At 39.1% G+C, this 27,806-nt stretch overlaps 1 long non-coding RNA gene and 1 pseudogene across 2 annotated transcripts in view; one reads left to right on the forward strand and one right to left on the reverse strand.

Moving 5' to 3' along the window:
- LOC123586001 overlaps positions 1-27,806 on the forward strand; it is a 201,527-nt gene that overhangs the window by 33,668 nt on the left and 140,053 nt on the right. For both annotated transcript variants that reach the window (XR_006706530.1, XR_006706527.1), the window contains one exon: positions 12,352-12,593. This is a non-coding gene — a long non-coding RNA (uncharacterized LOC123586001). The remainder of the gene's footprint in view (positions 1-12,351; positions 12,594-27,806) is intronic.
- LOC123586000 lies at positions 22,064-22,986 on the reverse strand (annotated as a pseudogene).

Consider the following 27,806-nt stretch of genomic DNA (forward strand, 5'->3'; position numbering starts at 1 on the left):
AGCTTTCCTGGCCTTGACTTTCCAGCAACCTGTTTTGCACAACGAATCAAGAAAATCTGCTGGCTTATATGAATGCCAGCCTCACTTTGTGCACATTCCTAATCCCCAGCCTTCAGTCCTAATTTTTTTAAATTAATTAATTATTATTATTTTTTTTTAATTTACATCTAAGTTAGTTAGCATACAGTGCAACAATGATTTCAGGGGTAGATTCCTTGATGCCCCTTACCCATTTAGTCTATCCCCCCTCCCACAACCCCTCCAGTAACCGTCTGTTTGTTCTCCATATTTACGAGTCTCTTATGTTTTGTCCCCCTCCCTGTTTTCATATTATTTTTGCTTCCCTTTCCTTGTGTTCATCTGTTTTGTGTCTTAAAGTCCTCATATGAGTGAAGTCATGTGATATTTGTCTTTCTCTGACTAATTTTGCTTAGCATAATACCTTCTAGTTCCATCCGTGTAGTTGCAAATGGCAAGATTTCATTTTTTTTTTTAAATCTGTATTTATTTTTGAGAGAGACAGAGACAGAGACAGAGCATGAACAGGGGAGGGACAGAGAGAGGGAGACAGAGAATCTGAAGCAGGCACAGAGCTCTGACAGCACAGAGCTGTCAGCACAGAGCTGACAGCACAGAGCCTGACGTAGGGCTCGAACTCACAGACAGCGAGATCATGACCTGAGCCGAAGCCCAACGCTCAGCCGACTGTGCCACCCAGGTGCCCCATTTTTTTTTTTGATTGCCGAGTAATACTCCACTGTATATATGTACCACATCTTTATCCATTTATCCATTGATGGACACTTGGGCTTTTTCTACATTTTGGCTATTGTTGATATTGCTGCTATAAACATCGGGTACATGTGCCCCTTTGAAACAGCATACTTGTATCCCTTGGATAAATACCTAGTAGTGCAATTGCTGGATCGTAGGGTAGTTCTATTTTTAGTTTTTTGAGGAACCTCCATATTGTTTTCCTGAGTGGCTGCACCAGCTTGCATTCCCATCAACAATGCAAAAGAGATCCTCTTTCTCCATATCGTCGCCAACATCTGTTGTTGCCTGAGTTGTTCATGTTAGCCATTCTGACAGGGGTGAGGTGGTATCTCATTGTGGTTTTGATTTGTATTTCCCTGATGATGAGTGATATTGAGCATTTTTTCATGTGTCAGTTGGCCATCTGGATGTCTTCCTTGGAGAAGTGTCTATTCATGTCTTTGCCCATTTCTTCACTGGATTATTTGTTTTTTGGGTGTTGAGGTAGTAAGTTCTTTATAGATTTTGGATACAAACCCTTTATCTGACATGTCATTTGCAAATATCTTCTCCCATTCTGTCAGTTGCCCTTTAGTTTTGCTGATTGTTTCCTTCACTGTGCAGAAGCTTTTTATCTTGATGAGGTCCCAATAGTTAATTTTTGCTTTTTTTCCCCTTTCCTCTGGAGACGTGTTGAGTAAGAAGTTGCTGCGGGCAAGATCAAAGAGGTCTTTTGCCTGCTTTCTCCTCGAGGATTTTGATGGCTTCCTGTCTTACATTGAGGTCTTTCATCTATTTTGAGTTTATTTTTGTGTCTGGTGTAAGAAAGTGGTCCAGGTTCATTCTTCTGCATGTCGCTGTCCAGTTTTCTCAGCACCACTTGCTGAAGAGACTGTCTTTATTCCATTGGATATTCTTTCCTGCTTTGTCAAAGATTAGTTGGCCATACGTTTGTGGGTCCATTTCTGGGTTCTCTATTCTGTTCCACTGATCTGAGCGTCTGTTCTTGTGCCAGTACCATACTGTCTTGATGATTACAGCTTTGTAGTATAGCTTGAAGTCTGGGATTGTGATGGCTCCTGCTTTGGTTTTCTTTTCCAAGATTGCTTTGGCTATTTGGGGTCTTTTCTGGTTCCATACAAATTTTAGGATTATTAAAAAAAAAAAAAAGATTGTTTATTCTAGCTCTGTGAGGAATGCTGGTGTTACTTTGATAGGGGTTGCATTGGATATGTAGATTGCTTTAGGTAGTATCGACATTTTAACAATATTTGTTCTTCCTATCCAGGAGCATGGAATCTTTTTCCTTTTTTTTGTGTGTCTTCTTCATTTTCTTTCATAAGGTTTATATAGTTCTCAGTGTATAGATTTTTGACCTCTTTGGTTATATTTATTCCTAGGTATTTTATGGTTTTTGGTGCAGTTATGGTTCGGTCCTAATTTTTATATATTTTTTTTGCAGATCATAGTAAACAGCTACTCTTACCATCTTGTTTCATTCATGTTCTCCCCCATGCTCTAAGGCTTCTCCTTCAGTGGAAATGAATCCCATGTACCTTATGAGTGCCCTAGGGCAAACAACATATGGAAAAGAAAATTGGCTTATTGCCATAAAAAACACAAACTCAGCAGATTTTTCTTTCCTCCTAAATTTAACTCAATGAAGAAAAGTGCTTACATCACCAAAACTTTGGAGACCCCAGGGAAGTCACTGACAGCTGATTTCTCAATCTCTTCTCAAAGTACCATAGAGGACAAATGCCTCCAGTTATAGGATCCATGCATTCACAAATTGGTGAAGGTACTTAAAAATCATAAAATCCTGGGGCGCCTGGGTAGCTCATTTGATTAACTGACTTCAGCTCTGGTCATGATCTCACGGTTCGTGAGTTTGAGCCCCGCATCAGGCTCTGTGCTGACAGCTCGGAGCCTGGAGCCTCCTTCAGATTTTATGTCTCCCTCTCTCTGCTCCTCCCCTGCTCATGCTCTGTCTCTGTCTGTCTCTCTCTCAAAAATGAAATGAAATGAAATGAAATGAAATGAAATGAAATGAAATGAAATAAACATTTAAAAAATCATAAAATACTGTATATGTTTATGATCACCATATTCTTATTTCAAATTTAAGACTGTCCTTCAAACACAAAAGGACATAGACGCATAGCCTCCCCCTCATATGCGAGAATACCTTGGAAGCACAAAAACTCAGCTATGTGAAAATAAACAATGAGAATAAGCGTAGACTAGCAAACAGAATAGTGATCTTCTGGAATTCAAGTATGAAGGCGGCAACATCCATCCCTGGCTAAATGCATCTGCTTCCTCTATGAGCTCTATCTCAGGTCATAACCGTTTTGAGTTGGCTGGACTATCGTGAACTCGATAGAATGTTGCCATTTGGTGTGCCCAGAGGTAAAGAAAAAAAAAAATTTTGCCCCTTGGATCCCAATTTCAATAATTCCTTTTTTTCTGTGGATATTTGTTTAAGGTTGGTTGAGGAGGGTGCTGTGGTGGTCCACGTTTCTATCAATGCATAATTGACTAGATCTGTTAGAAGAAATTGTCCATATTTTAGGAAACTGTTCAGTATGCCAGTATTCCTTCTACATTTTGAAAGAAATATTTTTAGAAATATTACTTGAGTATCTGGAAACACAAATGCTTATTTACATGCAGCATAAGATAGCACTTACTGTATCTAGTAATGTAGATAGACAGTGAGTAGCCTATCCCATCTAGTTTTTCCTACTGTGATTAGAAGGAAATCTTATAATGACCCATACTGAATGATCTGTTCCTGCCTACTTCTCCAACTCCATCTCACTTATTGCCCAGTATGCTGCACCCACACTGACCTCATTTCATGTCCTCAAACACTTAAGATTCTTATTTGTCTGGGCCTTTGCTCACACTGATCTGAATGGAATGCTATTCTCTCACCTCTTTCCTGGCTGGCTGCTTCATAGACCTTAGATCTTAGTCTAAAAGTCACTTTCCTGGAAAAGCCTTCTTGGAATATGTTTCCTTCTCTCCTATTTTTCTCTAACATAACTCCTAGTTTTTCCTTTCATAAGTCTCACCCAATTTGTTATTGTTTGTTGTCTCTTTCCAACTAGACTGTAAACACCTTGAGGGCAGGAGCCACATCTAACTTGTTCATTATTGAATCCCCAGTTCCTGGACTGGCAGGTACTAGTTCTCAGTATGTATTTATTCAATGAAGTATGAATACGTGGATTGGAAAAATATATTTGATGTTGGTTCTGTGAATTATTTATTGCTTAAATGGGTTTATATTTTATTAATATCAACATACATTTAGAAATACTCATACAGGGGCGCCTGTGTGGCTCAGTCAGTTAAGTGTCCGACTTGGGCTCAGGTCATGATCTCACAGTTCTTGAGTTGCAACCCTGTGTCGGGCTCTGTGCTGATACCTCAGAGCCTGGAGCCTGCTTCGAATTCTGTGTCTCCCTTTCTCTCTGCCCCTCTCCTGCTCACACTCTGTCTCTGTCTCTCAAAAATAAGTAACATTAAAAAAAAATAAAGACAAATATTCATACAGTATCACTATTGAATTATACATACATAGATATTCAAACTACAATAGTGGATTAAAGATTATTTTAACTTGTTTTGAGGAATCTCAGTTCTCCAAGGATTGGTGGCCACTGGAATAGATGTTGAAGGTTTAAAAGATTGTGCTAAATCTTGCTTTATGCTATGACATATCCTGAAAATTGTCTTTTCATTCTTTCATTCATTTTTAAGAGGTCCTAGGTAAAAACATCTTCCTGAGACTTTAAAAAATATAAACAGTCTAAAAGTCCAGTAAATTCAAGTAGTTAGTTTGTTGTAATTAATTAAGGTTTCTCACTGAAGTCTAACCTTTATTTTTCTGTACTTTAATTTTCTTATGTGAAAGCCTTATTTAACTTTACTTTACCTTGTACTAGATGCTTAGAGACAAAGATGAGCTCCTGTTAGTGCATGGCCCAACAGGAAACCTGCATAAACAGTTATAATTCAGTGTAGTCCAGTGAGGGAGTTATGCTTTCAAGAACTACCACAACCAACTTGAGGGCATCAGAGACAGTTTCCTACAGGAACTGGCACATGAACTAGAATTCAAAGGGTGCATAGAACTAAGGTGGGAGAAGTGGAAAGAAAGAGCCCAGTGTGCACAAAGACAAGAAACACTGAAACAAGAAGCACATCACTGTGTTCCAGGTAACATAGGCAGTTCAGTGTTCCTGGAGCATAAATTTGGAGAAGTGGAAGAGGTAGTCAGGGCCAGGTGCAGAAGAGGAGGCTTGTATCTTATTAGGGCACTTGGACTTTATACTCTGGGCCATGGAGATCCACCAAAGGGTTTCATGGGCATTGCTAATAGTTAATCTCTCTGGGAATATATCCAAAGGAAGTGAAAACACTAACTCAAAAAGATACTGCACCCCCATGTTCATAGCAGCATTATTTTTAAAGAAAATTTGTAATGTTTATTTTAATTTTGAGAGAGAGACAGACAGACAGACAGACAGAACGTGAGCAGGAGAGGGGCAGAGAGAGAGGGAGCCAGAATCCAAAGCGGGCTTCAGGCTCCAAGCTGTCAACACAGAGCCTGACACGGGGCTCGAACTCACAAACCGTGAGATCATGACCTGAGCCAAAGTCGGATGCTTAACCGACTGAGCCGCCCAGGTGCCCCACAGCAGAATTATTTACAGTAGCGAAGGCATGGAAAGAACCTAAGTGTCTATCAATTGATGAATGGATACAGACATTGTCATGTGTATATATCTACATATGGATATGTACACACACACACAATGGAATATTACTCAGCCATTAAACAAAACAAAAGGAGAAAATCCTACCACTTGTGACAAGAAGGATGGACCTTGAAGGCACTATTCTTTTTTTTTTTTTTTTTTAGTTTTTTTTTGAAGGCACTATTCTAAGTGAAATAAGACAGAGAAAGACAAATACTGTATGCTCACTTATACAGAGAATCTAAAAAGAAAACAAATCTCATAGAAAGAGATTGGACTTGTGGTTACCAGAGGTGAAGAATAGGAGGAGGGAGAGGGAATTGGAGGAAGGTGGTCAAAGGTACAAGCTTGCAATAATGAGATAAATAGGTACTAGGGATGTAATATACAACATAATGACTACAGCTAACACTGCTGTGTCATAGATAGGGAAGTTGTTAAGAGAGTAGATCCTAAGAGTTTTCTTTTTTTCTTTCTCTTTACTTTATCTATATGAGAGGATGGTTGTTATCTGAACCTGTTGTGGTAATCATTTCACAATATATGTAAATCAAACCATCACACTGTATGCCTTAAATTTATACAGTGATGTATATCAATTATTTCTCAATAAGACTGGGGGGAAGATAGTTAATCTCTGAGAACATGTGAATTGAAAATTTTTATGTAAATTACTTTCCATTTTTACACTACTAGCAGTTGGAAGAGACATATCATGAACAAAAACCTCAAAAGATTTACAATTGGGCACTCTTAATTGTGTTTATTCCAAACGCTTTCCACATCAAAACGGATGTTTAAAATGAATAAATTTGATATTGTGAAGTAGTCCATCTTTAGTCCTGATGTTTATTAAATAGAAAGATTCGAAAATCATCCAATTATTCTTGGAAAATGTGCATGAATGTGTGGTATTTGGAACTCTATTTTAGAACCCAAATGTCATAGACATCTGGACACAAAAATTATGCAAGAGAGACCTTTAGAAATGTGTTACTAATTATTGACTCTTCCCTGCAACAACACAACTGAGCCTTTGTTATATGTACTGTGTGCAGTACTGCTGGAGACTGGCTTTTTTCACATTATGGTTTATTTTCATAAGATATTTCTCATAACTAGCATCACAAAGCACTTCATGGAGTTAGTAAGCCTCAGAAATAAATGAATTATGTTAGCAGTAATGAATAGACAAAACAAAATCTTAGAAAAAAATTGTACAAGGAAGGAAGAGGAAGAAATAATGATCAAGCTAGCTGAAGAATTAGGCAACTAGGGAAATTCAGGACAACTAGCTATAATGGAGAGACCATGTGCAGTTGTGGAGTTAGGAGAACTGGATTCTACTACTGGTCTTACAACTTTCCAAATATGTTTTAACTCCCTGTGCTCTGCTTTATTATCCATAACATGAAAAGATGCTGCTTTGTAGTATTTAAGGTCTCCTCCTATTGTAAAATATAGGTTATAAGAATTTAAAATACCCTGAGTTCAACTACTATTAAGTAACTAGGAACAGATCTCAGTGATAGTGTCTAAGAACCAGGCAAGATCCCCGTTCTCAGAGAGCTTAAATTGTAGTGGGGAGGGAAGACAAACAGAGCTATAAATAAAATAATCATAGCAATAGCAGAAACTATGAAGAAAATAAGACAAGCTCATATTCTAAAGAGGCACTGGGTGGTCTGGGGCAACATTACAGAGACAAGCAGGGAATAGCTAAGACCTAAAGAAAGAAAAGAATCCAGGTTTGTGAAATCCAAGAGCCAGGACATTCCTGATGGAAGTTACAGTGCCAGAGACCTGGGTAGGAAACAGACTAGACTTCCTTGAGAAACACAGAGAAGCCAGTAGGGTTGGAAGGTAGAAATAAGTGGAGGAAGGACAAGAAAAAAGGTAAACTAAGTCATGGATACCCTGATAGGCTATGATTGGAAGTTTGAATTAATATTTTAAGTGCAGTGGGCAGCACCTGGAGGAATTTAAGCTGAAAAGTGATGTGATCTAATTTATTTAAAAATATCACTTTGGCCACAGTGTTGGGGCTTGATTGCAGATGGCCGAGTGAAAGCAAAGAAATCCAATTTCAGAGGCTATTATAAAATGCCAGATGAGAGATAATGGTAACTTGGACTAAGATGAAGAGGGAGAGGCCTGAAACGTGTTGAGTGGTGATGTATTGGTCTAAATCCTTGTGTTTAAATGTCTTCAGTGTTAATGTGATACTTTAGAAGCTGGCTCAGATTAACTCATAAATTTTGTAACCGTGATTTAAATTCAATGAAAAACGAAGGACGTCATCTAGGATAAGAAAAATGCCAAATAAATGTCATTTGCTCTGAAAACTTCTGTACTGAATTTGGTGCTATTCATATTTGGGGCTTTGCAGTCAGGTTTGCAAATAAAGAAAAATAGTATATTTAGAAAAAGAAGTCAGGGGTACCTGGATGTCTTAGTTGGTTAAGTTTCCAAATTTGGCTCAGGTCATAATCTCACAGTTCATGAGTTCAAGCCCCACATTGGGTTCCACGTTGGTAGCACAGAGCCTGCTTGGGATTCTTGCTCTCTCCTCTTTATCTGCCTCTCCCCCATTGATGCTTTTTCTCTCTCTCAAAATAAATAGATAAACTTTTAAAAAAATCTTAAAAAATAGGGGCGCCTGGGTGGCGCAGTCGGTTAAGCGTCCGACTTCAGCCAGGTCACGATCTCGCGGTCCGTGAGTTCAAGCCCCGCGTCGGGCTCTGGGCTGATGGCTCAGAGCCTGGAGCCTGTTTCCGATTCTGTGTCTCCCTCTCTCTCTGCCCCTCCCCCGTTCATGCTCTGTCTCTCTCTGTCCCAAAAATAAATAAATGTTGAAAAAAAAAAAATCTTAAAAAAAAAGAAAAAGAGATCCAATATCTTTACTATAGTTTGATGATTAGCAAGGATTCAAGTAAATACTGCTAATTATATTTTTTTTAATATATGAATTTATTCAGTAGTTTATTTTTGTGAAGCATTATAGTAGGTATTTCCAGAGGATGGTCTCCTTACTTTGGACGATTCCCCTAAACCAATTTGGCGGTAATTAAATAACTGGAACTATCCTTAAAAGTATATAAAACATATCAGTTTCTACTGCTGTTTCATTACATTTGTAAAGTAATACAGAAAAATACACTGGCCAATAACAGTAGAAAATCAAGAGATGTACTCAATTTGTAGAGAGCTAAAGATAAAGGATGTTATAATTGCCTTTTTCTTATTTAAAGATACTAGCGTGCTAAATCAATATGTATAATATAAACATAGATATTTCCTAGGTTTAAAAAATGTCATTTGTAGGCTGTTTACTTAAAACTTGGGACTAATTTTCCCATAGAAATAATATAGCCTCCCAGGCCAGCCCAAAACATCTGTTTAACCATCGTAGAGTCAAATATTAGTGAGTGCGACCATAAGTTAAGGTTACAGGAAGCATAAGGGCCTCCTTATGCAAGAGGAATATGAAGAATAAAAATATTTCTGTGCTTTCTCTTGTTATAGGCATAAATCTGGAAAATTTTGCCATATAGTAATATTGAGACTCTGCCATCTCCTTCTGTGCAACTCTCTGCCCTTTAAAAACACTGTACTCTTATGTTACTTGGACACCCAATATTGTGTACTACCCAAATTGCTCTTTATCCTCAAATTATCTGCCTCTTCTTCTTGCCAGAATTATTCTGATTTTTCTTCAGTTCCATTTAAAAGTTAGGAAAGCAACTCTCCCTCTCTCTCTCTCTCAAAATAAAATAAACAAACATTTAAAGAGAAAGTGGGGCGCACTCAGTTTGTTAAATGTCCAACTCTTGATTTCAGCTCGGGTCATGATCTCACAGTTTGTGGGATTGAGCCCTGTGTTGGGCTCTGTGCTGACAGTGTGGAGCCTCCTTGGGATTCTTTCTCTCCTTCTCTCTCTCTGCCCCTCCCCCACTCATGCTTGCGCGCTCTCTCTCTCAAAATAAAATAAACATTAAAAAAATAAAATTAGAAATAAATAAAAATTAGGAAAACAATCTGATTAAACAACATATTAATTTATAAATGGCTGGTCAATAAGTAAACTTTAGAACTATGTATACCTTATAAATGAATACCTATTAACCTCAGTGACTCCCTAACCTAAATTCAGGCAATCAAACAAAGTAAAAGGATTTTACACAATCTGAGATAGCGTATATTAAAGGGAAAAAGAACGAAGCTGCATAATTTTCCCTACTTTCTTTATGTCCAGAGTCTCAACTTCTGTAACAGCTCCACGTACAACTTCCTTCATGCATTTTAACCAAGTTAATCTTTATTACAGTTCTATGGGTGGGTATGTCCTACTTGCAGAAGAAATTGATGTATCTCTATTCTTCTCTGGCATATATCAAGGGTCCATCCCCTTAGAATACACCCCTGGTGAGATTTTCCCCAAGCAGGGCTAAGCACCAATCTTACACCTCATCTAAAAAGTCACCTTGTACCCACCGCTCAAATAGTCCTGGAAATCTTTAATGTTTTCTATAAAGTTTTCCTAGTCTGGTCAGAGAACAGTAATTGCATACATGGTGTCACTCTGTCTGGAGTCGAGAACACCTATGGCTATGCTTCCTATTTGGTGAGACGGAGTAGAAAGAGTTCTAGTTCAGTTTTTGTGCTGATGCTGTCAATAGCTTAAGCAGATCGTTTCCATTTTATGCATCTCTCTTTCCTCATCTAACTGGAAGATGGATGTGTGTATGTAGGGGGTTATAAAGGGTATATAATACCAGTTGATCTTCTCTACCAAACTGATGTCCAGATCAGAAAAGATGATGCATTTGAAAACTCTTTGAATAAGTAGAAAGCACAGTGATTCTAAAACACAACTATTTTTTTTTTAATTTTTTAACGTTTATTTATTGTTGAGACAGAGACAGACAGAGCATGAATGGGGGAGGGGCAGAGAGAGAGGGAGACACAGAATCGGAAGCAGGCTCCAGGCTCTGAGCCATCAGCCCAGAGCCCGACGCGGGGCTCGAACTCACGGACCGCGAGATCGTGACCTGAGCTGAAGTTGGACGCTTAACCGACTGAGCCACCCAGGCACCCCACAACTATTTTTTTTAATATAATTTATTGTCAAGTTGGCTAACATATAGTGTATACAGTGTGTTCTTGGTTCTGGGGGTAGATGCCCGTGATTCATTGCTTACATACAACACCCCCAGTGCTCATCCCAACAAGTGCCCTCCTCAATGCCCATCACCCATTTTCCCCTCTACTAGACCTGCTCCCCCATCAACCCTCAGTTTGTTCTCTGTATTTAAGAGTCTCTTATGGTTTGCCTCCCTTTCTGTTTGAAACTATTTTTTCCCCTTCCCTTCCCCCATGGTCTTCTGTTAAGTTTCTTAAGTTCCACATATGAGTAAAACACAACTATTTGTTGAACTCTCGCTATGTCCAGGCACTGTGCTCAGTACTTTCCTATACTTTATATCATTCAGTCAACAAACAAGAAGGTATTAGAAACCCCATTTTACGGAGGAGTGATTGGAGGCCTAGATCAGTTAAATGCCAAAGGTCCAAAAGATATTGTCACATCAGTAGTCACATGGCAAGTAATTTGGAAAGCTGGACTGTGAGCCCAGGCCTATCGCTCCGATGCCTTTGTCTTCACCACTGGATTATATTGCCACACATTCTACACATGTAAGTCAGTATTATCTGCCTCATCTACTTTTATGAACCTTGAATACACTTATCCCTAAAACATACATTCTGAATCCAATTGACTAATTTTATAGTGACTCACTCTCCTTATTTTGCTGTTCGTGTTTTGCATGTCAGTGTACTCTAAAATTTTCTTTAAGGCCCATTTTCTTTTGTGCTCTTTTTATAGTTCCTAATGCAAATGTATAAGCAATCTTTCTGAGTATTTTATGATAAGGAGGAAGAATCAAGAATCTAGATCAGGGGAAGGTGAATGAACCTATTGAAAAGGGTCCATAAAACAAGTGATCCTCACAGAAACAGCTGAAAGTTTTTTTTTTTTTTTTTTTTTTCCAACGTTTATTTATTTCTGGGACGGAGAGAGACAGAGCATGAACGGGGGAGGGTCAGAGAGAGAGGGAGACACAGAATCGGAAACAGGCTCCAGGCTCTGAGCCATCAGCCCAGAGCCCGACGCGGGGCTCAAACTCACGGACCGTGAGATCGTGACCTGGCTGAAGTCGGACGCCTAACCGACTGCGCCACCCAGGCGCCCCTGAAAGTTTTAATAAGTGGCCAACTATAGTATAGTTAAGTGCCAAAATATGCTAATATTGTGTAAAGATAATTTTAAAAGTTGTGTGTGGGTAGTGAGTTGTGAGTCACATACTGAAAGAGGCTTAGCTTTTTTCTTTTCTATTATATAAATAATTGGAATCACATTTCAGAAAAGTGCCCAAAATAGAGCAACTAGGATTAAAACCTTTTTTTTTTTTTTTTTTTAAATTTTTTTTTCAACGTTTGTTTATTTTTGGGACAGAGAGAGACAGAGCATGAACGGGGGAGGGGCAGAGAGAGGGAGACACAGAATCGGAAACAGGCTCCAGGCTCTGAGCCATCAGCCCAGAGCCCGACGCGGGGCTCGAACTCACGGACCGCGAGATCGCGACCTGGCTGAAGTCGGACACTCAACCGACTGCGCCACCCAGGCGCCCCTAGGATTAAAACCTTTAAAAAATACATTGAATAATTTCTTTTTTCTTAGAAGCTGACACTGGTTTAAATCTATATAGTAGATCAAAACCTACTTTTATACTCAAAAGTATCTTTTATCTCTGTTATATAGGTATGAAACATAATGCAGATAATGCACAAGTTATGCCCTTCAAGGCCATGAATGATTGTGGCCAACCTTGGAAAAGAAGTCAGGCATCCCAGGAGTAGAATTAAAAAAAAAAAAAAAAAATGAAGTCAACTCCTGAGCCACACAGAGAATACCTGTATACACACTCTTCTGAGCTTCTGCAACCACGGAAAACCACGGGGGAGATCATGTGAACAGAGAGCCTCTCTTCCTAGCTTCTGGCAGTGAGTACTTTTTCTACCCAATATAACTTTATGAAGGTCACCTCCCATCTTCTGCTTTTGAGTAGAGGCAGAAAGAGAAGTGTTTTGAAGGGTCAGTATGAGAAAGATTCAGCTCTTCATATTTAATTTTACCTCTTCCTTTTCAAAACATTATTTTGGGACTATAGCTGTTAAAACCATCATGTGTCAAGTATAGTCAGTATCTAGGGGACTACCGTTAGGTGCTTCCAGAATGCCATTGTCTGAGAACAAAAATCAGCAAGTATAAAAATATGGCAGATGAGACCTGTCACCTATAGATGAGATAAATCATAACTGTATGCCTGAGAAAACTGTGACTACGTCTTATCCAGGGTGATTGCCTTATTCCCTGGTCTACCTGTAATGTGATTAAGAGGAAGTAAAAATCATAACTAGGATAACAAGGCCAGGCCAGGACAAAAGGCCAAGGAGCGAACATCAAGAGTGAGAGGGGTGAGTTCTGAGGTCGCCTTATTATGCCCTGTCAAAACAAAACAAAAACAAGTGAAAATTGTAAGCAGAAAGCAAGAATCTAGGCAGCAGGAAAGACCAAACCCATCCCCCGCAAACAGAGAGTTGGTAGTATTTCTCCTGCATTGGTCAGGAGAAAGTCATTTACCCTACTAGACGCAGTGCGTCCAGGTCCCGGAGAAGAAGTGTGCTCTGTTAACAGCGAAGTCAGGGATGGTTCATTTGGCTTTTTTCTAGTCTGGAAGAAACATCTCATAAGACTGGCAGTTTCCCTTTCCTATGACTCCACACTTAACATATGGCCCTCTGATTTCTAATTTTGCCTCCTGTTTAACAGGAGTGGATAGGAATAGTAAGGTCTCTAAACACATCTATATCTTTTATTGTTAATTAATACATTTGTATTTTGTTTTATATCTCAAGCTTTTATAATATGACTTCTGAGGTTAATAGCTACACCAAATAATTTAGTCAATTCAAGTTCATTTTCAAAGTCAAATTTCTTGGACACACTAAACATATCTGGACTAAAACCCAAAATATGTGATTTAAGCAGAATAAGGCAAATAAATTGGTCAGCTAGCTTTTCTCTATGATTCCTTTGTGCCATACTGTTATAAAACTCCAACAATAGGAAGAAGATTTTTGTGGTTGATAAAACCATTTTTTGTACTTACTTCATAACTGAAGATAAAGAATGAGCAAATGCTATTGGTGACAGAGGCAATGAAGCTATTTCAACTCCAAGCATCTGGCTTTTGAAATCATTTGCATGAGAGTTAAAAGATTTTCAAGTTGTGTGCATGCCCAAAATCATTTAACATAGCTAAAGACTATTATCCAGTATTGAGGAATACGGTCATTCCTTAAATTATGTGTCCTATTTCATGTTAGGCATTGTGTGCAATGTCTGGAAATCCTAACTGAGCAAGGCATACAAATAAATAACTAAAATTATCAGCGATGAATTGTGAGATAATGTTCAAGGTGTAGTGATGGCAAGGGACAGAGAAATTCCTGCTCCTGGGGTGAAGAAAGCTCCCTTTGAGCTAGGTTTTGAAAGAAATGCAATGTATTGCTCTCTTGGCCCAGGAGGAGAAAGGGAATCCAGGTAGGAGAAAAGGCTGGGAAGCAAAGTTTGGAAAGTATGAAACAGGTTGGTTTGTACAGCACATTGTTAAGCAAGGAGAAGAGACAGGAGGTTGCCTGCTAATGATTTAATCAACTGGGTGTGGGAGGGGTCGTTGGTGACATTGAAAACAGGGAAACAGCATGACCTTAAGAAAAGTATAATTGTGATGACAATGAGGCAAAGGGGAGCAGGAGAGAGGAAGACCTAGGAAGAGTCCAGGTCTTGAATTAAGGCAGTTGTAATATGACTGAAAAAGAAAAGGCAGGTTTGAGAATGGTTTGGCAGCTAGAATCCGTAGGGCTTTGTGACAGATTGTGTTTGGGGGCGAGAGAAGGAGGAACTAGCATAATGCCCAAATTACTGGCTTTGGAACATAGGGATCTTTTATTATATCTTTCTCTAAACCATTATACATTATTCATTGTGACATTGAAGATGTGCCTGCGTAGTGAAACATCATTCGTTTCAACTAAGGGAATCCCTAGATTAGAAATCAACCCCACCTACTCCCACCCGTGCTTTTCCTGTCCATTTTATGCTTTTCTCAGGAAGCTATGAGATCTGGCTCCAGACAAAAAACAAAAAACAAAAACAAAAACAAAAAACAAACAAACAAAAATATGTAAAATTAAAACAAACCTATTGTCCTAAAGAAAGAAATATGAAAGCCAGAAGATACAGTTAAACCCATTTGGAATGCTTAGAACTATGTGTCCATGGCTTTATCACAGACTGTAGCTGTACTCTTCGTGTTCAGCTCTGCCTGGTTTTCATTAAACAAAGAAACTGGCTTTCAATAGCAAAAATGTAAAAACTCATTAGGTTTCAGGATAACCAGAGACTTGTGCTTGAAAATTTAGATGTATATTAACAAAATTACATCTTGACTTTTTCTACCAGATAAAAAAATGAAGCAAATATATATTATTATAAATACGTATCACATTTTCATATTAAGGATATTTGAGAGTTAAAAAATTTACATGAATATTGTTCCTCAAATTTTGCTCAAAGTGTCCTAGTGCTTCATGTCTCACCTCTTGTGTGGCCATTAGGGAGGGATTCTAGTGTAGTTGTGCTCAGTAAGCTAAGCTCTGGAGTTAGATTGCCCAAGTTCAAATGCTGGCTCCGTCATTTAGGTCTTTGGGCAGTCCATCAGCTGCCCCTTTTATCTTGTCACACACACATGAAACTGATAATATCAACATGATTTTGAGTAGAGCCCAATTCTAACATAGAAATACTAGATAGGATTTGACTTCAAGAAACGTATGATCTAATTCAGTATTTCTCAAGCTTCATTGGGTACTAGAATCAACCGGGGGAGCTTATTAGGACACAGATTGCTGGGCCCACCCCTAGATTTTCTAATATAGTAGATCTGGGGTGGTGATCAAAAATTTGCATTTCTAGCAAATTCCAGGTGGTGGTCTGGGGCCCATACTTTGAGAAATACTGATCTAATTGAGAAGGGAATTCATTGAGAAAGAAACAGATGAGATATAATAGCACTTAGAAAACATGAACACACAGTTTGTCATAATTTTGTTTAGGAAGCTCAACTATATACGCAGGGAAATCCAGGGGCCTATGAACCATTCATTTAAGTGAGAATCACTAACTTTGTTTTATTACTAGGGTGACCTTGAGTTTCTATCATTGTAGGAATGTAGCCTCATATTTGTAGTGTGTGCATTAGCCCCACTCAGGGAAACCATACTTCAACTTGCCAACTTGCCTTTTCCAGTATTTCAGGGTTTTATGCTTGAACCTGAACCATACCAAACCATGAACCATGAACTGGAATATAGCAGGCTAATTTGTTGAACTCCAGAACTAAATTAAATCCCAAATACCCTTTCCTTCAAGTGTGAACCAAATGAAAGAGATTGTTAAAAAAAAAAAAAAAGTGAACTAGTTCAGATTAGAAACAAATCTTTTAGTTTTTTTAAAACAACTGAAATGCAAGATCATATTTGCTAACATACCAATTCATTAAAAACAAAATGAAATAAAACAAAGCTCTGTTGAACATACTCTCATACTAAGTAATGCAGTTGACTAAAATGCTGAAATAGTAAAGCCCCGTAAGAGTCTGGGTCCCAGCAAGAAAGAGCATTTCACTTAAAGGGTTCAAATCAAGACATGTTAATGAAACAACCCCTTAGGGTGATGTGGGAAGGGAGTTAAGGAAACAAAAGAGGGATGTTGGGGTACCAGAAGACTGGCAACCGTAGAAAGTTGGTACCAAGGGGGCTAAGAGGCTGAAGAAGAAAATGGTGTTTACTGAACCTAGGGAGAAGGGGAACCATGGAAAAGAGGCTGTCAGGCAGGAAATTTAGTCTTGGGGAACAGCCCCCTATCCCCCGCCCCTGCCATACACCACAACATACATAAATTAGAATAGGGTTGCTAAATCAAGAAGGAAGTGGAGAAGAAATACCCCAGCATCTCTCTCCTCCCAGCTTCTGGGGACTTCCTGGTGCCACCCCCTGTCTGAACTGAAAGTCTGGTGGTTGGAGCCCCAGTGTCTGATCTGCGGGAGTCAGCTTCCTGGTAGAGCAGGGCAAGGCAGGTGTTGGAGAACAATGGAGACTGACCAGCACAATCCCCCTTTTCTGCTAAGTAAATGCTAGATGTTAGATGAAATATTAGTAACTGAGTTAATGTGTAAAGTTCTTAGAAAAGCCCTGGCAATGAAGAAACATCACACTCTGAAAGTTAGCTATTATTGCTGCTATAGGCTGGCATTGTTTTGTGGATAAGGAAATTAAGGCTCACAGACTTCAAGCAACTTTTCCTTGGTTAGCACTAGGTACAGAGCCCACACTCAAATCCAGGTTTTCAGATTCCAGTTTTGTACAGATTCTGCTATGAGAATTGACTATTGCAACATAGAAGTTATAAGATAATGTGTTGCATGCATAATTAATTTTATAATTTCTTACAGAAAAAAGCATCTTTACTCTCTTGACCTAACTGATGAAATCTGAAACCAAACTAACACCTTATGAACATATATAAAAATAAAATAAAATGAGCTATTATTTCAAAGACAATTCTGCACATTCAATAATAACAATTGTAGTAATAGTAATAGTTTGTTAAACTTGTTGAATGTTTATTTTGTCTAGTACTATGCTATTTTCTATATCTCGTACTAACATAACCACTAATCTCTGTCACTTATTTTTTTAAATATAGTTGACACACAATATTACATTAGTTTCAGGCGTACAACATAGTGATTCAACATGCTTTGCTCTCCGTAAGTGTAGCTACCATCTGTCACCAAACAACACTATTACAATACCATTGACTATATGCCCTAGGCTGTGCCTTTTATCCTGGTGACTTCCTCATTCCATAACTGGAAGCTTGTATCTCTCATTCCCTTTTACCCATTTTCCCCATTCCCCCACCCCACCCTCAGTGTCATCCATTTTTGATTTCCTGTCCTGTTTTTCTTTTTTTTTTTTAACTTTGAAATAATACATTTGGAGGATTTTGTAATTAATGAGTTAATTACACTCACTCTGCTGACCCTTGTCTGACCATTTAAGGTTTTATACAATTTAAAATGTGATGTATATTGTATCTCCTAAAAAAAAACAACCCTCCCAGAAAACAATATTCTCCCCCCCTGTAACTGTTGGAGAATGTATTCATCCCATTATCCTGCCATGATACAAAATTAGCCCTACACTCACAGGCATGAATTGGCCATGCATTCAATATTTGATTACATGAAATAAGATATCTTGAAAATAAACATAGTTAGCTTCTTATTTGTGTCAGGTCAGCTTTTTTGGCAACAGATTTTAGACAAGGAGATACCATTTACCCTTAGGTCTTTGCATTTTAGGGTTTTTTAAATTATTTTTTAATGTTTATTCATTTTTGAGAGAGAGAGCATGAGTGGGGGAGGGACAGAGGGAGTGGGACAGAGGATCCAAAGCTGGCTCTGCGCTGACAGCAGCGAGCCCAATGTAGGGCTCCAGCTCAAGGAACCGTAAGATCATGACCTGAGCCCAAGTCAGACACTCAACTGATTGAGCCACCCAGGTGCCCCTATTATTATTTTTTTAGTATTTATTTATTTTTGAGAGAGAGAGCATGAACGGAGGACGGGCAGAGAGAGAGAGAGAGAGAGAGAGAGAGAAAGAGAGAAAGGGAGACAGAGGATCCAAAGCTGGCTCTGTACTGATTGATAGCAGAGAACCTGATATGGGGCTCAGACCCATGAACCATGAGATCATGACCTGAGATGGAGTGGGATACTTAACCAACTGAGCCACCCAGTCTCCCCTGCCTTCTAAGTTTTTAGATTTTTAGTTCAAAGAAGCTGAAAAATCACATGTACCTTTTCAGTCAAAGAAACAAACAAAAAATGTTTTTTCTGTGGGGTTGACGTCCACCCTATCACACTATCTGTCAACTTTTCTCTGATGATTGGAGCAATGATCAGACAAGGGCATTCTGACCCGTGGTTCATCATGAAATTTAGGTTCTCTCTTGGCAGTCAGGTTTCAGAGTTGACACTAAGAGTCTGTGTAGCAATAGCATTAGAGAGATGACTGTACTTTGAAAATCAACCACAGGAAAGAAAATAATCTTAGATGTTCACTCTGGGCTTCACTTTTGATTTTGTTGTCTACTTACAGCATGAATTGGCCCAAGAGAAATTACCTAATTACAGTATAAGCTGAACCATATGAAATTCTATTTGGCCAACAGTTGGTTGCTAAATGCCAGTTTGACATTGGGCAGCAATGTCATATATGGTTTGTCCTAATAGTTCTGGTGCTGATTGAAGCAGTCTATGCCCATGAAACAGTGACATTTCATTTACACCCTCTTTTAAAATTCACACAGTTGGCATGGGGTGCCTGGGTGGCTTAGTCAGTTGAGCATCTGAGTCTTGATTTCAGTGCAGGTCATGACCCCAGGATTGTGGGATCAAGCCCCACTTCGGGCTTTGAGCTGAGCATGGAGCCTGCTTGAGATTCTTTCACTCCCTTCTTCTGCCCCTCTTCCCTGCTCACTCACTCTCTCTCTAAAATTAAAAAAAATAATAATCAAAATAAAATTCATACCGTTGGTAAACATGTTGCCTTTGCATATTCTCCAAATGAGGGTCACCTTTAATTTTTTTTTCCCTTTTGTTGAAGATTTCAGGAAAATATGAACATCCAAGAACTCTGTGCAATTGAGATCTTAAGGTGCTTATAAAGAGTTCATATGTGTAAAATGTCTAGCCAAATTCCTGGCACATGGTTGGTGTTCAGAATAATTGAGTCATTAGGTCACTAGTCTGAGTATATCTAATCGCAATATAGTAGCATATTGTGATATGGTCTTTACTGGTTACACGTGCTGTTATACACATTATTTTACTTAGAGTGAACTTTCCTTAAAAACCCATTCCCAACACATTCAACTGGCATGCCAAATCATATTCCAAGTTTAAAAGATAGCATTGCACTATTGTATAAATACTCTTCAGACAGCAGAAGTTAAAAAGAAAAGGAAAGGATTTTTTTGTGCATTTGCAAAAACTGGATATTAGAAAATGTCATAGTTACGTTTGCTTTTTCTGGTGAGTTTGGGAGGTGATTTCTTACACACAGATATCTGTCTTAGGGTGAACTTGAAGAATTGACTTACGTGATTAACAAGGAAAAATCAGTATTTATAAACATGGAGAGTTTTGAAGAGTATAAGATACTGATTTTATAATTATGGCATTATACTCAAATTCTCACTTATTGTCTATACCCAAATTCTTACAATTTGACAAGTTCATTACAATCCCTGTAAGTTATTTTCTCTTTGATGTTACTATCACTGCCCTTAATTACAGAGGAAAATGTGTGATGCAACAGGCAGATGGGTAGATGAGTCAGCTGGCCGTGACAGCTGTACACATGGTCCGCAGGTGTTTGTTTGGCTTTGGTGTACTGCATAGGCAGAAGTTTTTAAAGGGTCCCACACAACTTTACAAATCTATTTTTTTCTGCGGTTCCTTTGTACCAATCACATCTATAGAACAGGTCCTAAATCCTGGAAGTTTTAACCCCCAGAATAGAGGAAGTTTGGTGATGTCCTGAGCAGTTTGGACCCAAGACAGATCCCAGGGCTTTACATGTGCAGATTTACAATACCGATTAGATTCAGCAGGACTGTGGCTTAAGCACTGCATATTTAATAAGTTCATAGGGGTTCCCAATGATGCTGCCCAACAGACCACACTGAGTAGCAAAGAATGAGACATTTTCACTTTGTTGACCTACTAGTATCTCAGAAGTAATGAAGCTGAGCTCAAGCTTACATCTTCCTCCCCAAATCAGACAGTCTTCCTCTTGAGTTGTCATTAATTTTTACCTTATTAATTGTCCACCAAGCCTCGGAGTAATGTGAGGCTCCTTCTTAGGCCTCCCGCCATCACATCCAAATCAGGTTTGAAGTTCTGATTCTTCTCCTGTGTCTATTAAGCTCATCCCTTACTTTTCATTCTGCTGCTACTACCTGGACCAGACTTTCTTAACTGCTCTGCCAGCATGTCTCCATTCAACCAGCTCAGCTCCATGCACAACTGCCATTCTAAATTTTTTTTTTTAATGTTTATTATTTGAGAGAGAGAGAGAGAGGGGGAGAGAGAGCGCAAGCAGGGGAGTAGCAGAGAGAGAGGGAAACACAGAATCGGAAGCAGGGTCCAGGCTCTGAGCTGTCAGCACAGAGCCCAACATGGGGCCCAAACCCAAAGACTGCCAAGATCATGACCTGAGCCGAAGTCAGCCGCCCAACTAACTGAGCCATCAGGCACCCCAACACAACTGCCATTCTAAAGCAGGGCTTATTTATAGTAATATTCTGCTGAAAACCCATCTGGAACAGAGGCGAGAGTCCCTTACCTGGAACTCCAAGCCCCACACTCTTGCCCTTCTTTTTCCATTCTTATCTCCTTATGTATGTTCTTATATGTGAACCTTATGGATTACCTGAATACTTTTGGTGCTTTCAGTTCTCCTGACTGTCCCAAGTTCCTGTGTTACTTTAAGTGTCATATGAATGGATATTCACCACTTAAAAAAAGAAATCCAAGCTTAAATTTTTAATGAATAGGCTAATAACAACAACAGAAGAGCATTTCTTGGGCTTCTGTTCCCATTGTACAGTCCACAACCAAGCAGGTGTCCCATTGCAATTATTTTTCTTGTTTCTGTTTTACACCAAGCTTCTCCCTAGGAAGGATGTGCCTTGTTCATCTTTGTATCTCTAGCGTTGAATGTAGTGTGTAGTACAAGGCACACATTCAGTCAGCAGGATCCAGGGTCTAGAGCCTGAAGTTCATACAATATAGGGTAAGAAATAGAATTGAGGGGTGCCTGGGTGACTCAGTCGGTTAAGCATCCGACTTTGGCTCAAGTCATGATCTCGCCGTTTGTGAGTTTGAGCCCCACATCAGGCTCCGGTGCTGACAGCTCAGGGCCTGGAGCCTGCTTTGGATTCTGCATCTCCATCTCTCTGTCCCTCCCCCGCTTGCACCCTGTGTCTCTCTCTCTCTCAAAAATAAACAAACATTAAAAAATTAAAAAAATAAATAAAACATTAAAAAAAAGAAATTGAATTAAAAATTTTCTCTAAATTTTCAAAAACATATCATCTTGAGAAATACATTGCTAGATCCCTTATAGGATCTTGGAAGGGGGTCTTGCAAATTGGGGGACAGCGGCAGGGGGGTAGGAGATCCCAAAGCTTAAACTCCTGTAGCCCTGTGGTATAGCCACCTCTGCTCCATAGTTCTTTTCTTTTGTTGGGTTAGTATTATTTTAATGAAAGAAAGATTGAGTGGATTTTTTTCCATGTACAAGTCATCTTTTAGTAGGTATTAACTCTAAATTAGAATATGTAAGGATTCAAGAGTGCCAGGCAAAGATCATGGTCAGGAATGCAGAATGTGCCTCCACGCTGGGCCCTCTTCAGTGGTACTTGCCTAGCCACTCCTGTTTGAGTTCCTTGTAGCAACGACAGTAGTTGAAAAGCACATAAGCTGCCAGCACCATAGAAATCCCAGCGATACCCCTTTCTTCAGATTGACATACTTGATGTAATACCAGTAGTAACCTCTTTGAAATGCTCCAGCAGCACCTTTGGGGTGAAATCCCACATCATTATCCAGCTCGGCAGCCCTCCTAGTTTGACATCCATGGGCTTCTTCTCCTTCCCGGGTATAGATGATGCCATCTTGGAGTCTGGGGTGCCTGCTATCAAGACTGAGTGGATCTTGTTGATTCATTTGTAATTTTCACATCTGTGACCTTTCATGTTTTTCTCTCTGAGCGTGGGACACCTGGGATATATCTGAGGGTGTTTTGCTTTTAGGAAACCAACTCTTTTTCGGTTGCATGCTCCAAGGGCACTTGCATTTCCTGGAGTTTGTAGGAATTTCAGATACCTCTGGGATTATTCTTTAACAGCACAACTTTCACTAACAAATATTCTAGTGAAGGGGCACTTGGGTGGCTCGGTCCACTCAGCCTTTGAGTCTTGATTTCTGCTCAGGTCATGATCTCACGGTTGTAAGATCAAGCCCTGCCATTGGGCTCCTTGCTAACAGCCTGGACCGTGCTTGGGATTCTCTCTGCCCCTCCCCTCCCCTGCTCTCACTCTCTCTCTCAAAATAAATAAACATTAAAAAAAATGTTCTAGTGAAGCCAGCAGATTTCAAACTCTGTTTGTACTTTGAAATGGAAATGTTGCCTTATAATGCCACTATTCTCTAAGTCTTTCAAAATGTGTTCCAAATATTTCCTTCTAATTGGAAACTTCCCTATGAAATCACAGACTTTGAATTCAGTTTATATTCTTTTTGATGGTTTTCAAGGGCACATTCCTTATAGCTAGTTTTACAATAAGGAACACTTCTTATAAAAATGTGCAACACCTTTGTAGTTTCATGTAATTAAATATGTGTATATTTAATTAATATATATACACATATATATGAGGTACATTTCATATGTATATTTCACTTTTTATGTATTTCTGAAAAAGTCACTGAGATTCATTCATGTTTCCTATTTGTGGGAATAGGGAGTGGTTAAAAGGTACATTGACCAATATCTCCCTATCTAAAGTTGGTTCCCCTACCCCAGTTACCCTATTGTCACCCTGTTTGTTGCATTTGTAGCATTTACACTGCACTGTTACTGTTTTGCTGATATCTTTGTTTACTGTGTATTTAGGCACATCCTAGATGATGGGTAAATGTTCTTCAACGTAGACTCTTTTTTAATGACACTACTGGTTGCAAGGACTGTTCTTTTTCCCACCAGGTCTTTAGATGCCAGGTCTGCAAAATGCTATATGAGAAGAGGACCACTCCCCCCGGTTGATTTTTGCATGCTTATCACATCAACTCCAAAGGGCTAAATTTTTGAGAACCTCTCAGCCCCCTTCTCTTCTCAGCTGGCAGCTAACCCCCTCCCTTACCCCCTCCCTTCTGTTGCCTCCTGTCTTCCACTTTAGATCTGCCTTCTGACTAAATCAGCCTGGTGGTCCTTGGCTGCCTTGTTCACCTCATTTCCCCTGGATTGCTTTTCAAACTCTTCTCAAACTCTTGACTTGCCCATGTGGAGTAATGATTTGAATGATAATTCTCCTTTTCCATTGGCCATGTGATCTTGGTCAGACCTCTCTGAACCTCAGTTTCTTCATCTGTAAAATGTAGATATTAAGAATACCACCATAGGTAGTATCTTCTAGTTGGACTTCATAAATGACAGCCATCATTGTTGTTTTTGTTATTAATTTCTTTCAGGCTTCACCTCTTTGGCTTATCTCCAATAATTATTAACAATTACTGATAATTTGAAAATAACCAGAATCATGTTGCATTTGTATGTTTTACTCTTGAGTTAGATTTAAGCTCTTTGGAAAGAAGTCTTCTGTTACTGCTTTAGGTATACTGCTGCGGGCACTGTGTACCTAAAGCAGTGGTTGCCTGCGACGGAATTAATCCACAACGCTTGATGTTTCATCCAGAGAAAGTGCAAAGTGTATCTTCTGCCTATCTGTGGATATTCTGCTTTTGCTATCTGTGTAGTATAATGTAGGTGCCTCTTCTATATTTGAGGCCTTCCAGAAGCTTTCCCCAGTAAAGCTTTTAATAAAGGGAGAAACCATTTACATGTCTACTTTCTATAGGATTTTTTCCCAATTTTTAAATTATTTAACTATTTTTAATTTCAAATTGTGTTTACAGTTTCAAAGCCTAATGCATGAGGACAATAGATGACCCTGTAACCTGGAAACAAGATGGCCTTCAGAGAACTAAACTGGGATCAGCAAATCTGTAGAGTAGATGATAGAATTAATCCAGCCTAGATGATGATCAGTGAATATAAAGTTGAAAGCATTAGGGAACAGTCAGATTTTGATCAAGGGGCAAGCAGGGAAGAGGAGTTGAAAGCTGTTACCTAATCAATTATTTTACCCACTAACAAAAAAAGAATGTGTTAATTAAGAACTGGCAAGAGGTGGTGTATATGGAATCCTAAAGAAAGAAAAAGTAAGATTTGAGGCACAGTTAGTAAAGTATTCTTTTGGAAGGAGATAGTCAAGAGATACAAAACTGATCATGCAGGAATTATAGACACACTCCATACGTGGGTCAGAATAGCTTTGAAATTTACATGGTCGACATAAACTACCCCCAAGATCACCCATCTCTCTTGCTCTCAAAGCAACCTAGGAACCTTCTGAGGATTAATTCAGCCTCCATTAAGTCATATGCTCTCTAGAAAATTACCTTCCTTCATTGGAAATTTACACTGAGACTTAACTGTAAGTTCTTTACAGGGACAGATCCAGAATTTGTGAGGGACAGATCCAGAATTGTAAACATTTTTAGAATTAGGGGGGCTCTTTTTGAGAAAAAAAATAAAATAAAATGGCAAATATGAAATTGCTTCCAGAGCATTAAAAGGGACCAGTGCAATACATACCTGAAATTTTACCTTAGCATCAAAATAAAGGCATTGAAGTTGGATTAGTGCAGGTTCTGAGTGCCCATCAGCTCTGAGCACAGTCCTTCAAAGCTGAGGGCCAGACCAAGGGAGCCCCTCAGCAGCACCCCTCTTACTCTCTCCCACAGAACTCATAGTCTTAATAATAAAAATTACAACAAAGGAGTCAAACTCCATACTGCTTCTTAAAAGGATTTTGGCACTTTAACTTATGACCCTTTCTACCTATATTATCATCCTGTTGAAAGATATAGAAACTCTCTCCCATTTCTTACCTCTTCCCAGATTATGTCTAGTTTTCTATATTCCAAATACATAGCAAAGTTACATAAAGTATAAAAAGAGAAATCTGTAAGGATATATTACTGTGCCCAAGACAAGATTTAAATGTCTGTGGGCCAAAAATAAGAAGAAAACTTAGAGCAGTGAGCATGATAAAGCTGTGGCCTGACACGTTCTAGGTCTGCTACTAAGCAGGTCAGGCCAGGACTGTGATTCTTATATGGTAACAGAGAATAAGGATGGCCCCCCATCTGAGGTAGTGGGGAAGTATTAGATTTTCAGCTTTTAAAGCCTTAGGCTGGAATAGGGCTCCAATGTTCTTGAGAGGAGGCTAATAAAATCTGTAGTCTAGAGCCATAGTTTATACTAAGATGTATACCTAGAAAGCAAGAGGTCACAGACACAGTCCAGAAACTAGGAATTGAGCCATGTTCAATTTGGTCCAAAACCTATAAGGTGGGATTGAGCAAGGTGGTGAATGATGTGGGTGCACTAGTAGATTCCTGGTGGCCCAGGTTGGGTGTCAGAGCCTAAGCAAGTGAAGAGTGTGTCCATGTGAAGGAGCTGTCTGGCATGCGGGTGGTGAAGAGGGCATCCACAGGGATGGAGGTAGTTGTGTCAGCTATAGAGGAATCATTACATTGATTGACAAGTAAGAAAATATTAAGGATAATGGTGTTGGGCTGGAATTGAAGATTGGGGTGTGAACTCATGGTTTTCAATAGACAGACAAAAGAGAAGAGAGGGAGCGAGATATTCAAATTCAAATATGTATATTCCTAGCTTTGTCCACTGAGAGGGTCTGGGAGCAGTGGCACTCCCAATAGCATTGCATGCATCTAGCATTCACATCTTGGTTTCTAAGTGTCCCTCTTCAGAGGTCCTTGGAGAATTGGTTGACTTCAGTACTGCTGTAGAGAAAGTACGAGATAAGTCTGGAACTTCTTGTACAGCCTGGAATAAAGAAGTGCTCAAAGAATAATGGGGACACAGAGACCACCTTATAAGGACTTTTACTGGAAAAATCTAGGGCAATTTGAGAAAGAAAATGAATAATAATAGTAGCAGACTAAAATGGCGGCACCTGGGTGGCTCAGTTGATTAAACGTCCGACTTTGGCTCAGGTCATGATCTCATGGTACATGATCTGGAGCCCCGCATCTGGCCCTGTGTTGACAGCTCAGAGCCTGGAGCCTGCTTGCGATTCTGCATCTCCCTCTCTCTCTGCCCCTCTCCCCACCTCCTCAAAAAACATTAAAAAAATTTGTAATGCATTGAATAAAGTACAAAACCATGAATTCAAACATATATTTAAAAAGTAGTGATTAAGGGTGTGTGGGTGGCTCAGTTGGTTAAGCCTCCAACTTCGACTCAGGTCATGGTCTTTCGGTTTGTGAATTCAAGCTCTGCGTTGGGCTCCACACTGACAGTGCAGGGCGGGCTTGGGGTTCTCTCCTCTGTCTCTGCTCCTCCCCTACTTGCACTCTCTGTCTCTTTCTCAAAATAAGTAAGTTAGCTTTAAAAAAAAGTAATGACTAAGTTAATAGTTTGATGAGGAGTGATACATAATATCAAAACCCCCTTACAAACTATTTATTAATTACAAAGGGGAAAAAAATAATTTCACAGTGCAGAAGCCAAGCAGATAGGAACTTAAGTGATCGAAGTTAATGTCACCATAATGGTACAAATACAAATCACATGTCACTTGAATAGGATAAAATGAGAACACATCACCATCACTTCTGTGATATTCCTACCTACTCATGAAGATGAACCAGACAAACCCAAACTGAAGAAAATTATGCAAAATGAATGGCCTGTAAACATTGAAAAGGTCATGCTTATGATAGGATAGTCAAGGAAAGACCAAGAACTGTTCCAGATAGAACAAAACTAAGGAGACATGATAACTAAATGTGGTGTCTGTTTTGCAAGATCTGAATTTAAGACTGCCTCTTTTTCTTACAAAGTGCATGCTTGCAATAATTGATGGAACTTGAATAGACCCTGAGAATTGTATTATAGTAAAGTATCAATATTAATTTCCTGATTTTAATGGTTATATTGTGGTTATATCGGAGAATGTCTTACTTGATAGGAAATACACGCTGAAGTGTTGGAGATTAATGGGGCATAATGCCAGCCATTTACTTACTCTCAAATGGGAAAGGAAAGAAGGTTTCTTATGCTGTCCTTGTACATTTTCTCTGAGATTGAGGTTATTTATATGTATATTTATTTATGTCTTTCATTGCTCTTGTGTGTTTTGAATAT

The sequence above is a fragment of the Leopardus geoffroyi genome, chromosome C3, assembly GCF_018350155.1.
Source record: "Leopardus geoffroyi isolate Oge1 chromosome C3, O.geoffroyi_Oge1_pat1.0, whole genome shotgun sequence".
Lineage (NCBI taxonomy): Eukaryota > Metazoa > Chordata > Mammalia > Carnivora > Felidae > Leopardus > Leopardus geoffroyi.